This window comes from Heterodontus francisci, chromosome 31 (assembly GCF_036365525.1).
Source record: "Heterodontus francisci isolate sHetFra1 chromosome 31, sHetFra1.hap1, whole genome shotgun sequence".
NCBI lineage: Eukaryota > Metazoa > Chordata > Chondrichthyes > Heterodontiformes > Heterodontidae > Heterodontus > Heterodontus francisci.
The window spans coordinates 64,548,229-64,560,455 of NC_090401.1; the positions used below are offsets into that span (position 1 = coordinate 64,548,229).

General features: G+C 46.0%; 1 protein-coding gene across 2 annotated transcripts in view; it reads right to left on the bottom strand.

The window, feature by feature from the left end:
- Positions 1–12,227, bottom strand: part of LOC137347345 (alpha-taxilin-like) — a 141,334-nt gene that overhangs the window by 10,220 nt on the left and 118,887 nt on the right. The window lies entirely within an intron of this gene.

Below are 12,227 nucleotides of genomic sequence, written 5' to 3' on the forward strand. Positions count from 1 at the left end.
CTACGACAGAAACTAGGAAGCAAGACCTCAAAGGTAGCAATCCCCAGATGACTCGCAGTACCATTTGAGAGTATAGAAATAGCAGGATAGAGCAGATGAATGCGTGGCTGAAGAGACGGTGCAGGAGGGAAGGCTTCAGATTCCAGGGGAGATGGGACCTGTACAGGCCAAACGGGTTGCACCTGAACAGAGCCAGGACGAATATCCCTGTGCAATAATTTGCTAGTGCTATTGGGGAGGGTTTAAACTAACTTGGCAGGGGAGTGGAAACCAGGAGGTAACATTAGAGAGGAAAACTAAGCAGAGTACTGGGAGACACAGATAGCACCACAGTAGGAAATTGTAAGGTATTAAGTGGGGTCAGAGTAAGATGGAATGTAACAAGGGCTAAATTAGGATCATTGCAGATGTCTGCGAATGCGCACAGTATGGTAAATAAGGTTGGTGAGCTGCAGGTGCAATTAGACATGTGGAAATATGATGTTGTGGTGATAACAGAGACCTAGCTCAAAGAAAAGCAGGACTGTGTGCTAAATTCCTGGATACAAAGTGTTCAGGAAAGATAGGGAAGGAAAGAAGGGTAGCAGCATTGATTAAGGAGAACATTACAGTACTGCAGAAAGGATGTCAAGGACAGAATCAGTTTGGTTAGAGCTAAGAAACAATAGAGGTACCATTAGCTTGCTTGGTCTATTCTTTTGGCCACCAATTAGTGGGAAAGATACAGAGGAATAAATTTGCAAGGAAATTACAGAGGTGCAACAATTGTAGAGTAGTTATAATGGGGAATTTTAATTACTTGAATATAGACTGCGTTAGTAATAATGCAAAAGGCAGAGAGTGGCTAGAGTTTCCACAGTGTGTTCAGGAGAATTTTCTAGATCAGTATGTTTCCAGTCCGCTGAGGAAGAAGGCATTATTGGATCTGGTTCTCGGGAATGAGGTGGGTCAAGTGAATCAAGTGACAGTAGGGAACATTTAGGGAACAGTGATCATAGTATCATAAGGTTTAGATTTGCTATGGAAATAGACAAGGAGCAATCCTGAGTGAAATTAATTAATTGGAGAAAGGCCACCTTCAATGGGGATCTGGCCCAGGTAAACTGTAATCAAATACTGGAATGAGAAACTGTAATGGAACATGGGCTGCCTTTAAAGAGATAGTTCGTCTACATTCAAGGTACATTCCCATGAAGGGGAAAGGTAGGGCAAAGAAACCCAGCACTCCCTAGATGACAAAAGAGACAGAGAGTAAATTGAAGCAGAAAAAAGGGTGCATATGACAAATGTCAGGTTGATAATACAATTTAGAATCAGGCCGAATATAGAAGGTCCATATGGGAAGTAAAAGAAAACAAGTAACAGAAGCAAAGAGACAGCATGAGAAGAGACTGGCAGCTAACATAAAAGGGAACCCAAAAGTCTTCTGCAGGGATATAAGTAGTAAAACAGTGATAAAGGGGGAGTGAGGCCTATTAGGGACCTAAAAGGGGATTTAAACATGGAGGCGGGGGCCATGCCTGAGGTACTAAATGAGTACTTTGCATCTGTCTTTACCAAGAAAGATGATGCTGCCAAGTCATAGGTGAAAGAGGAGGTAGTTGACACACTGGATGGGCTAAAAATTGATAGAGGAGGCATTAGATAGGCTAGCTGTACTTAAAAAAATTGATCAGTCATCAGGACTGGATGAAATGCATCCAAGGATACTGAGGAACGCAAGGGTGGAAATTGCAGAGGCACTGGCCATAATCTTCCAATTCTCCTTAGATACTTAGGCGGCACAGTGGAGCAGTAGTTAGCACCGCAGCCTCACAGCTCCAGCGACCCGGGTTCAATTCTGGGTACTGCCTGTGTGGAGTTTGCAAGTTCTCCCTGTGTCTGCGTAGGTTTCCTCCGGGTGCTCCGGTTTCCTCCCACATGCCAAAGACTTGCTGGTTGATAGCTTAATTGGCCATTATAAATTGCCACTAGTATAGGTAGGTGGTAGGGAAATATAGGGACAGGTGGGGATGTTGGAGAAATATAGGATTAGTGTAGAATTAGTATAAATGGAGGAAACCGGAGCACCCGGAGAAAACCCACGCAGTCACAGGGAGAACTTGCAAACTCCACACAGTCAGTACCCAGAATTGAACCCGGGTCCCTGGAGCTGTGAGGCTGTGGTGCTAACTACTGCGCCGCACTGTGTGGCACGACCACTGTGCTAAATGGGATAGATTCAGAACAGATGTAGCAGCTCAAATCTGGGCATTCATAAGGCACTGTGAGCCATCAGCAGCAGCAGAATTGTATCCAAACACAATCTGTAACTTCATGGCCTGGCATATCCCTCACTCTACCATCATCAAGCCAGGGTACCAACCCTAGTTCAATGAGGAGTGTAGGAGAGCATGCCAGTAGCAACATCAAGCAGACCTAAAAATGACGTGCCAATGTGGTGATGCTACAACACAGGACTTTCTCCGCAGGCGAAGATTTTGGGAAGGTTGTAGTCATCGGTTGCAGGCCTGCTGGTGGCTCATCAGGCCAGTCTGTGACTGGCAGATTCTCCCACGGCAGGTACAAGTGAAGGTGTAGTCGCTGCTGGGGGTAATTGGATCTATCCTTCTCCTCCTTTTCTCTTTCATGCTGGTTCTTCGCTCAGTCTCAGAAGGTGTCTGTAGTCCTCCTGATGTAGCATCTCCAAACATCACGATCTATTGCCTCTGCTTCCCACTGGCAATGGTCGATATGGCAGAGAGGGACTTCTTGAAACATTGGCATGGGGCCCCTCTGTTCCTTTTAGCAGTGGTCAGCTCTCCATACAACACGATCTTGAGCAGGCGACTGTTGTCCATCCGGGCAACGTGACCCACCCAACGCAGTCGGCATTGCAGGAGGATGGCCTCGATGCTGGTGATGTTGGCTGTTTCCAGGACCTCATGTTTGTGATGTAGTCCTGCCAGCGGATCTTGAGGATGCTGCGGAGGCAGCGCTGATAGAAGCGCTCTAGAAGGCGTACATGACGGTGGTATAGGACCCATGACTCTGCACCATACAGAAGTGTGGTGAGGACTACGGCTTTGTGCACTTTGCGTTTCGTCTGTGCTGAAGCTGTGGTTGCTCCAAACTCGTTTGGAGAGTCTGCCAAATGTACTGTTTGCTTTTGAGAGCCCATTGTCCACTTACTTGTCTATGGTGGCATCAAACAAGATGCTGCCTCCAAATAAGTAAATTGCATGATGACATTCAGCTTGGTTCACTTCATGATAATGCTTGGTAGTCTATATTCTTCTTGGGACTACATGCAGATCAAACAGCGGAAGCAGTATGCTATAGACGGAGCTAAGCAATCCCACAACCAATGGATCAGATCAGAGCTCTGCAGTCCTGCCACATTCAGTTGTGAATGGTGGTGGATAATTGAACAACCAAATGGAAGTGCAGGCTCCAAAAACATCCCCATCCTCAATGATGGGGGAGCCCAACACGTCGGTGCAAAAGACAAGGCTGAAGCATTTGCATCCATCTGCAGCCAGAAGTGCTGAGTGAATGATCTATCTCTGCCTCCTCCTGATGTCCCCATCATCAAAGATGTCAGACTTCAGTCTATTTGATTCACTCAATGTGGTATCAAGAAATGCATGAAGGCACTGGATACAGCAAAGGCGATGGGTCCTGACAACATCTGGCTGCAGTACCGAAGACTTGTGCTCTAAAACTAGCTGCATCTAACTGCCAATGTGGGAAATTGCCTAGCTATATCCTGTCCAGAGAAACCAGGACAAATCCAATCCTGGCAATTATCATCCCATCAGTCTACTCTCAATCATCAGCAAAGTGATAGCACTATCGACGATGCCTTCTATCAAGTGGCACATACACAGCAATAACTTGCTCACCGATGCTCAGTTTGGGTTCCGCCAGTGCCACTGGGCTCCAGACCTCATTACAGCCTTGATCCAAACACAGAAACATAGAAAGTAGGAGCAGGAGTAGGCCATTTGGCCCTTCAAGTCTGCTCCGCCATTCATTATGATCATGGCTGATCATCCAACTCAGTAACCTGTTCCCGCTTTTGCCCCATACCCTTTTATCCCTTTAGACCCAAGAGCTATATCTAACTCCTTCTTGAAAACATACAATGTTTTGGCCTCAACTGCTTTCTGTGGTAGCGATAAACTTACACTTATTCACATTATATTCCAACTGCCATGTTCTTGCCCATCCACTTAGCCTGTCCAAGTCCCCTTGAAGCCTCCTTGCATCCTCCTCACAACTTACATTCCCTCCTTGTTTTGTGTCATCAGCAAATTTGGAAATATTACAATTGGTCCCCATATCCGAATCATTTATATAGACTGTGAACAGCTGTGGCCCAAGCACTGATCCTTGGGGTACCCCACTAGTAACAGCCTGCCACCCTGAGAATGACCCATTTATTTCTATTCTCTGCCTTCTGTCTGTTCACCAATTCTCAATCCACTGCAGTATATTACCCTTAATCCCATGTGTTCTAACTTTGTTTACTAACTTCCTGTGAGGGACCTTATCAAAAGCCTTCTGAAAATCCAAATACACCACATCCACTGGTTCTCAAAAAACTCCAACAGGTTTGTCAAACATGATTTCCCTTTCATAAATCCATGTTGACTCTGCCCAATCATATTATTTTCCAAGTGTCCAGTTATCTCATCCTTTATAATAGGTTCCAACATTTTCCCTGCTACTGATGTCAAACTAACAGGTCTGTAGTTCCCCGTTTTCTCTCTCGCTCCCTACTTAAGTATTGAGGTTACACTTGCTACTTTCCAGTTTGCAGGAACCATTCCAGAATGTATAGAGTTTTGAAAGATAATCACCAATGCATCCACTATCTCTATAGCCACCTCCTTCAATACTCTGGGATGTAGCTTACCTGGTCCTGGGGATGTATCAACTTTCAATCCAATTAATTTTGAGTACGACATCTTTGTTGATACTAATTACATTCATTTCCTCATTTTACAAGTCTCTTAGTTCCCTCGTATTTCTGGGAGATTTTCTGTGTCTTCCTCCGTGAAGACAGACACAAAGTAACTGTTTAGTGTGCCTGCCATTTCCTGATTCTCCATCACAAATTGTCCTGTCTCCACCTGCAATGGACCCACATTCGTCCTTGCTAATAGTTTCCTTTTCACATACCTAAAGAAGCTTTTACAGTCCGCCTTTATGTTTCTAGCTGGCTTACATTCATAATCTCTTTTCCCTTTATCAGTTTCTTGGTCTGCCTTTGTTGGATTCTAAATTGCTCCCAATCCTCGGGCTTACCACTTTTTCTGGCGACTTTATAAGCCACTTCCTTTGACCTATGCAATCTTTAACTTGTTTTGTTAGCCATAGTTGATTCACCTTTCCTGTTGGAAAGCACTAAGTTGTTAGAGGCCAATCAACTCAGTCCCAGGACATCGCTGCAGGAGTTCCTCAGGGAATTGTCCTCAGCCCAACCATCTTCAGCTGCTTCAATGAACTTCCCTCCACCATAAGGTCAGAAGTGGGGATATTCACTGATGATTGCATATTGTTTAGTACCATTCGTAACTCTCAGATACTGAAGCAGTCTGTGCCCACATGCAGCAAGACCTGGACAACATTCAGGCTTGGGCTGACAAGTGGCAAGTAACATCCGCTCCACACGCTTCCAGCGTTCCGGCCGACTACATCTGCAGGAAGTGTACCCAGTTGCAGCTCCTCACAGACCGCATGGATCGGTTGGAGCAGCAACTGGATGCACTTAGGATCATGCAGGTGGCAGAAAGCGTCATAGACAGGAGTTTTAGAGAAGTGGTTACACCCAAGGTGCAGGCAGATAGATGGGTGACCGCTAGAAGGGGCAGGCAGTCAGTGCAGGAATCCCCTGTGGCTATCCCCCTCTCCAACAAGTATACCGTTTTGTACACCAGAGCAGTGGCACCACGGCTGGCACTGTTGTTCAGCAGGGAGAGACAAAGCGCAGAAGAGCAATAGCTATAGGGGACTCGAGAGTCAGAGGCACAGATAGGCGCTTCTGTGGATGTGAAAGAGACTCCAGGATGGTATGTTGCCTCCCTGGTGCCAGGGTCAAGGATGTCTCTGAATGGACAGGGGGCATTCTAAAGGCGGTGGGTGAACAGCCAGAGGTTGTGGTACACATCGGTACCAACGACACAGGCAGGAAGAGTGACGTGGTCCTGCAGGGGGAGTTTAGGGAGTTAGGTAGAAAGTTAAAAGACAGGACCTCTAGGGTTGTAATCTCAGGATTTCTCCCTGTGCCACGTGCCAGTGAGGCTAGAAATAGGAAGATAGTGCAGCTAAACACTTGGCTGAACAGTTGGTGTAGGAGGGAGGGTTTCAGATATCTGCATCACTGGGATCTCTTCAGAGACAGATGGGACCTGTACAAGAAGGACGGGTTGCATCTAAACTGGAGGGGCACAAATATCCGGGCTGCGAGGTTTGCTAGCGTCACTCGGGAGGGTTTAAACTAGTGTGGCAGGGGGGTGGGAACCAGAGCAGTAGGACAGCAGGTGAAATAAATGAGGGGGAACTAGTAAATAAGGCCAGTAAGACTAAGAGGAAGAGCAGGCAGGGAGATGTTGCGGAGCACAGCGGGACTGGTGGTCTGAAGTGCATTTGTTTCAATGCAAGAAGTATAACAGGTAAGGCAGATGAACTTAGAGCTTGGATTAGTACTTGGAACGATGATGTTGTTGCTATTACAGAGACTTGGTTGAGGGAAGGACAGGATTGGCAGCTAAACATTCCAAGATTTAGAAACTTCAGGCGGGATAGAGGGGGATGTAAAAGGGGTGGGGGAGTTGCATTACTGGTTAAGGAGAATATCACAGCTGCACTGCGGGAGGACACCTCGGAGGGGTCATGCAGCGAGGCAATATGGGTGGAGCTCAGGAATAGGAAGGGTGCAGTTACGATGTTGGGGGTTTACTACAGGCCTCCCAACAGCCAGCGGGAGGTAGAGGAGCAGATATGTAGACAGATTTTGGAAAGATGTAAAGGTAACAGGGTTGTGGTGGTGGGTGATTTTAACTTCCCCTATATTGACTGGGACTCACTTAGTGCTAGGGGCTTGGATGGGGCAGAATTTGTAAGGAGCATCCAGGAGGGCTTCTTGAAACAATATGTAGAAAGTCCAACTAGGGATGGGGCTGTACTGGACCTGGTATTGGGGAATGAGCCCGGCCAGGTGGTCGAAGTTTCAGTAGGAATGCATTTCGGGAACAGTGACCATAATTCCATACGTTTTAAGGTACTTGTGGATAAGGATAAGAGTAGTCCTCGGGTGAAGATGCTAAATTGGGGGAAGGCTAATTATAACAATATTAGGCAGGAACGGAAGAATTTAGATTGGGGGCAACTGTTTGAGGGTAAATCAACATCTGACATGTGGGAGTCTTTCAAACGTCAGTTGATTAGAATCCAGGACCTGTATGTTCCTGTGAGGAAGAAGGAGAAGTTTGGCAAGTTTCGGGAACCTTGGATAACGCGGGATATTGTAAGCCTCGTCAAAAAGAAAAAGGAAGCATTCGTAAGGGCTGGAAGGCTGGGAACAGACAAAGCCCTTGAGGAATATAAAGAAAATAGGAAGGAACTTAAGCAAGGCGTCAGGAGGGCTAAAAGGGGTCATGAAAAGTCATTGGCAAACAGGATTAAGGAAAATCCCAATGCTTTTTATACATATATAAAGAGCTAGAGGGTGACTAGGGAAAGGGTTGGCCCACTCAAGGACAGAGGAGGGAATCTATGTGGGGAGCCAGAGGAAATGGGTGAGGTACTAAATGAGTACTTTGCATCAGTATTCACCAAAGAGAAGGACTTGGTGGATGATGAGTCTAGGGAAGGGAGTGTAGATGGTCTCGGTCATGTCGTTATCAAAAAGGAGGAGGTGTTGGGCGTCTTGCAAAGCATTAAGGTAGGTAAGTCCCCAGAGCCTGATGGGATCTACCCCAGAATACTGAGGGAGGCAAGGGAAGAAATTGCTGGGGCCTTGACAGAAATCTTTGTATCCTCATTGGCTACAGGTGAGGTCCCAGAGGACTGGAGAATAGCCAATGTTGTTCCTTTGTTTAAGAAGGGTAGCAAGGATAATCCAGGAAATTATAGGCCGGTGAGCCTTACGTCAGTGGTAGGGAAATTATTAGAGAGGATTCTTGGGGTTAGGATTTACTCCCATTTGGAAACAAACGAACTTATTAGCGAGAGGCAGTATGGTTTTGTGAAGGGGAGGTCGTGTCTCACTAACTTGACTGAGTTTTTTGAGGAAGTGACGAAGATGATTGATGAAGGAAGGGCAGTGGATGGTGTCTATTTGAACTTCAGTAAAGCCTTTGACAAGGTCCCTCATGGCAGACTGGTACAAAAGGTGAAGTCACACGGGATCAGAGGTGAGCTGGCAAGATGGATACAGAACTAGCTCGGTCATAGAAGACAGAGGGTAGCAGTGGAAGGGTGCTTTTCTGAATGGAGGGATGTGACTAGTGGTGTTCCGCAGGGATCAGTGCTGGGACCTTTGCTGTTTGTAGTATATATAAATGATTTGGAGGAAAATGTAGCTGGTCTGATTAGTAAATTTGCGGACGACACTAAGGTTGGTGGAGTTGCGGATAATGATGAGGATTGTCAGAGGATACAGCAGGATATAGGTCGGTTGGAGACTTGGGCGGAGAAATGGCAGATGGAGTTTAATCCGGACAAATGTGAGGTAATGCATTTTGGAAGGTCTGATGCAGGTGGGAAGTATACAGTAAATGGCAAAACCCTTAGGAGTATTGACAGGCAGAGAGATCTGGGCGTACAGGTCCACAGGTCACTGAAAGTGGCAACGCAGGTGGATAAGGTAGTCAAGAAAGCATACCGCATGCTTGCCTTCATCGGTCGGGGCATAGAGTATAAAAATTGGCAAGTCATGCTGCAGTTGTACAGAACTTTAGTTAGGCTACACTTAGAATATTGCGTGCAATTCTGGTCGTCACACTACCAGAAGGACGTGGAGGCTTTGCAGAGGGTACAAAAGAGGTTTACCAGGATGTTGCCTGGTCTGAAGGGCATTAGCTATGAGGAGAGGTTGGATAAACGCGGATTGTTTTCACTGGAACGACGGAGGTGGAGGGGCGACATGATAGAGGTTTACAAAGTTATGAGCGGCATGGACAGAGTGGATAGTCAGAAGCTTTTTCCCAGGGTGGAAGAGTCAGTTAGTAGGGGACATAGGTTTAAGGTGCGAGGGGCAAAGTTTAGAGGGGATGTGCGAGGAAAGTTCTTTCCACAGAGGGTGGTGAGTGCCTGAAACTTGCTGCCGGGGGAGGTGGTGGAAGCAGGTACGATAGCGACGTTTAAGAGACATCTTGACAAATACATGAATAGGATGAGAATAGAGGGATACGGTTCCCACAAGCACAGAAGGTTTTAGTTTAGGCAGACATCAAGATCGGCGCAGGCTTGGAGGGCCGAATGGCCTGCTCCTGTGCTGTACTGTTCTTAGTTCACACAAGTGCTGGGCAATGACCATGTCCAACAAGAGAGAATCTAACCATTTCCCCATGACATTCAACAGCATTCCAATCGCTGAATCCCCAACATCAACATTGTAACACCCTAACCCTACCATTGACCCGAAATTAAATGGACCAGCCATATAAACACTGTGGCTACAACAGCAGGTCAGAGGCTGGGCACTCTGCAGGGTGTAATTCACCTCTCGACACACCAAAGCCTGTCAGTGAACTATAAGGCACAAGTCAGGAGTGTGATGGAATACTGTCCATTTGCCTGGATGAGTGCAGCTCCAACACCACTCAAGAAGCTCGACACTATCCGGATCAAAAGAGCCCGCTTGATCGGAACCCCATCCACCACCTTAAACATTCACTCCTTCCACCACCAGTGCACAGTGGCAACAGTGTGTACCATCTACAAGATACATTGCAGCAACTCACCATGCCTCCTTCGACAGCACCTTCCAAACCCACGACCTCTACTCCCTAGAAGGACAAGGGAAGCAGATGCATGGGAACACCACTAACTGCAAGTTCCCCTCGAAGTCACACATAATCCTGACTTGGAACTATATTATCGTTTCTTCACTGTCGCTGAGTCAAAATCTAGGAACTCCCTTCTTAATAGCACTGCGTGTGTACCTACACCCCAAGGACTGCAGTGTTTTGAGGCAGCATCTCGCCACCACCTTCTCGAGGGCAATTAGGGATGGGCCTTGCTAGGGCGCTCACATCCTAAGAATGAATAACAAAAAAAGTTCCCTACTGGAATCCATGTGATTTATTGTTAGGAAAAAAGATCTCGTCTTAAGACATTTTGTCCTCTGTTGTAGGGTATTGAAAAATGTTCTTGTACTGAGAAAACCAATATCACTTATGGAATAAAGTATGACCTAGTGGGATTTCAAAGCAGCAATGTTAAGAAACCAATGCCTGTAGGGAAAGAGAAAAAAAATTGTGATCAAGTATTCATCCAAAAGAAACATAACTTGAAACAGAATAAACAAAAACAAGAGATTAAAACAGGAAAATCTTAACATTAAATCCAGGTAATTGCTGCACAACAATTGTGTTGCAATTAATGTACAGATTTGGAAAAGAAGAATATTTACAAAAGGTGAAAATCAATTAAAAATACACGCTTCCAATGTGTTTCTAGTCAGCCAGCTCTCAGCTGTTAGCACTCTTGCTCGACTTAGAAAGTCGTGGCTTTAAGTCCCATTCCAGAGACGCGAGCACAAAACCTAGGCTGGACTCCAGTGCAGTATTGAGGGAGTGCTACACTATCAGAGGTGCCATCTTTTGGCTGATATGTTAAACTGGATCCCTGTCTGCACTTGCAGATGGATGTCAAAGATCCCTCGGTACTATTTTGGAGAGAGGGGATTCCTCCCTGGTGTCCTGGCCAATATTTACCCTCAAGTAACATTACTAAAACATACAAATGCAAAATACTGAAGATGCTGGAAATCTGAAATTAAAAACAGAAAATGCTGCAGATACAGAGCAGGTTTGGAGCATGTGTGGAGAAAGAAACAGAGTTAGCGAAGAACAAAGAAAATTACAGCACAGGAACAGGCCCTTCGGCCCTCCAAGCCTACGCCGATCCAAATCCTCTATCTAAACCTGTCACCTATTATCTAAGGGTCTGTATCTCTTTACTTCCTGCCCATTCATGTATCTGTCTAGATACATCTTAAAAGACGCTATCGTGCCTGCGTCTACCACCTCTGCTGGCAATGCGTTCCATGCACCCACCACCCTCTGCGTAAAGAACTTTCCACGCATATCCCCCCTAAACTTTTCCCCTTTCACTTTGAACTCATGTCCCCTTGTAATTGAAACCCCCACTCTGGGAAAAAGCTTCTTGCTATCCACCCTGTCTATACCTCTCATGATTTTGTACACCTCAATCAGGTCCCCCCCTCAACCTCCGTCTTTCTAATGAAAATAATCCTAATCTACTCAACCTCTCTTCATAGCTAGCGCCCTCCATACCAGGCAACATCCTGGTGAACCTCCTCTGCACCCTCTCCAAAGCATCCACATCCTTTTGGTAATGTGGCGACCAGAACTGCACGCAGTATTCCAAATGTGGCCGAACCAAAGTCCTATACAACTGTAACATGACCTGCCAACTTTTGTACTCAATACCCCGTCCGATGAAGGAAAGCATGCCGTATGCCTTCTTGACCACTCTATTGATTTGCGTTGCCACCTTCAGGGAACAATGGACCTGAACACCCAAATCTCTCTGCACATCAATTTTCCCCAGGACTTTTCCATTTACTGTATAGTTCATAGCATTTCAGTTCTGACGAAAGGTCATCGAACCCGGAACATTAACTGTTTCTCCCTTCACAGATGCTGCCAGAACTGCTGAGTATTTCCAGTATTTTTTGTTTTTATTACTGAAATAGATCTGGTCATTATCATATTTCTTTTTGTGTGACCTTGCTGTGCTGTCATGTTTCTTACATTACGACAGTGACTACACTTCAAAAGGACATCATTGTCGAGGGAGGTTGCAAGGTTGTGAGGTCATGAAAGACGCAACACAAAATGCAGGCGCCTTCTTTCTTAGCTCTCAACTGAATTGAGTGGCACAAGAACATACACAGGAAATAGGAGCTGGAGTACACCATATGGCCTATCAAGACTGCTCCGCCATTCAATACGATCATGGCTGATCTTGGGCTTTAACTCCACAACCCT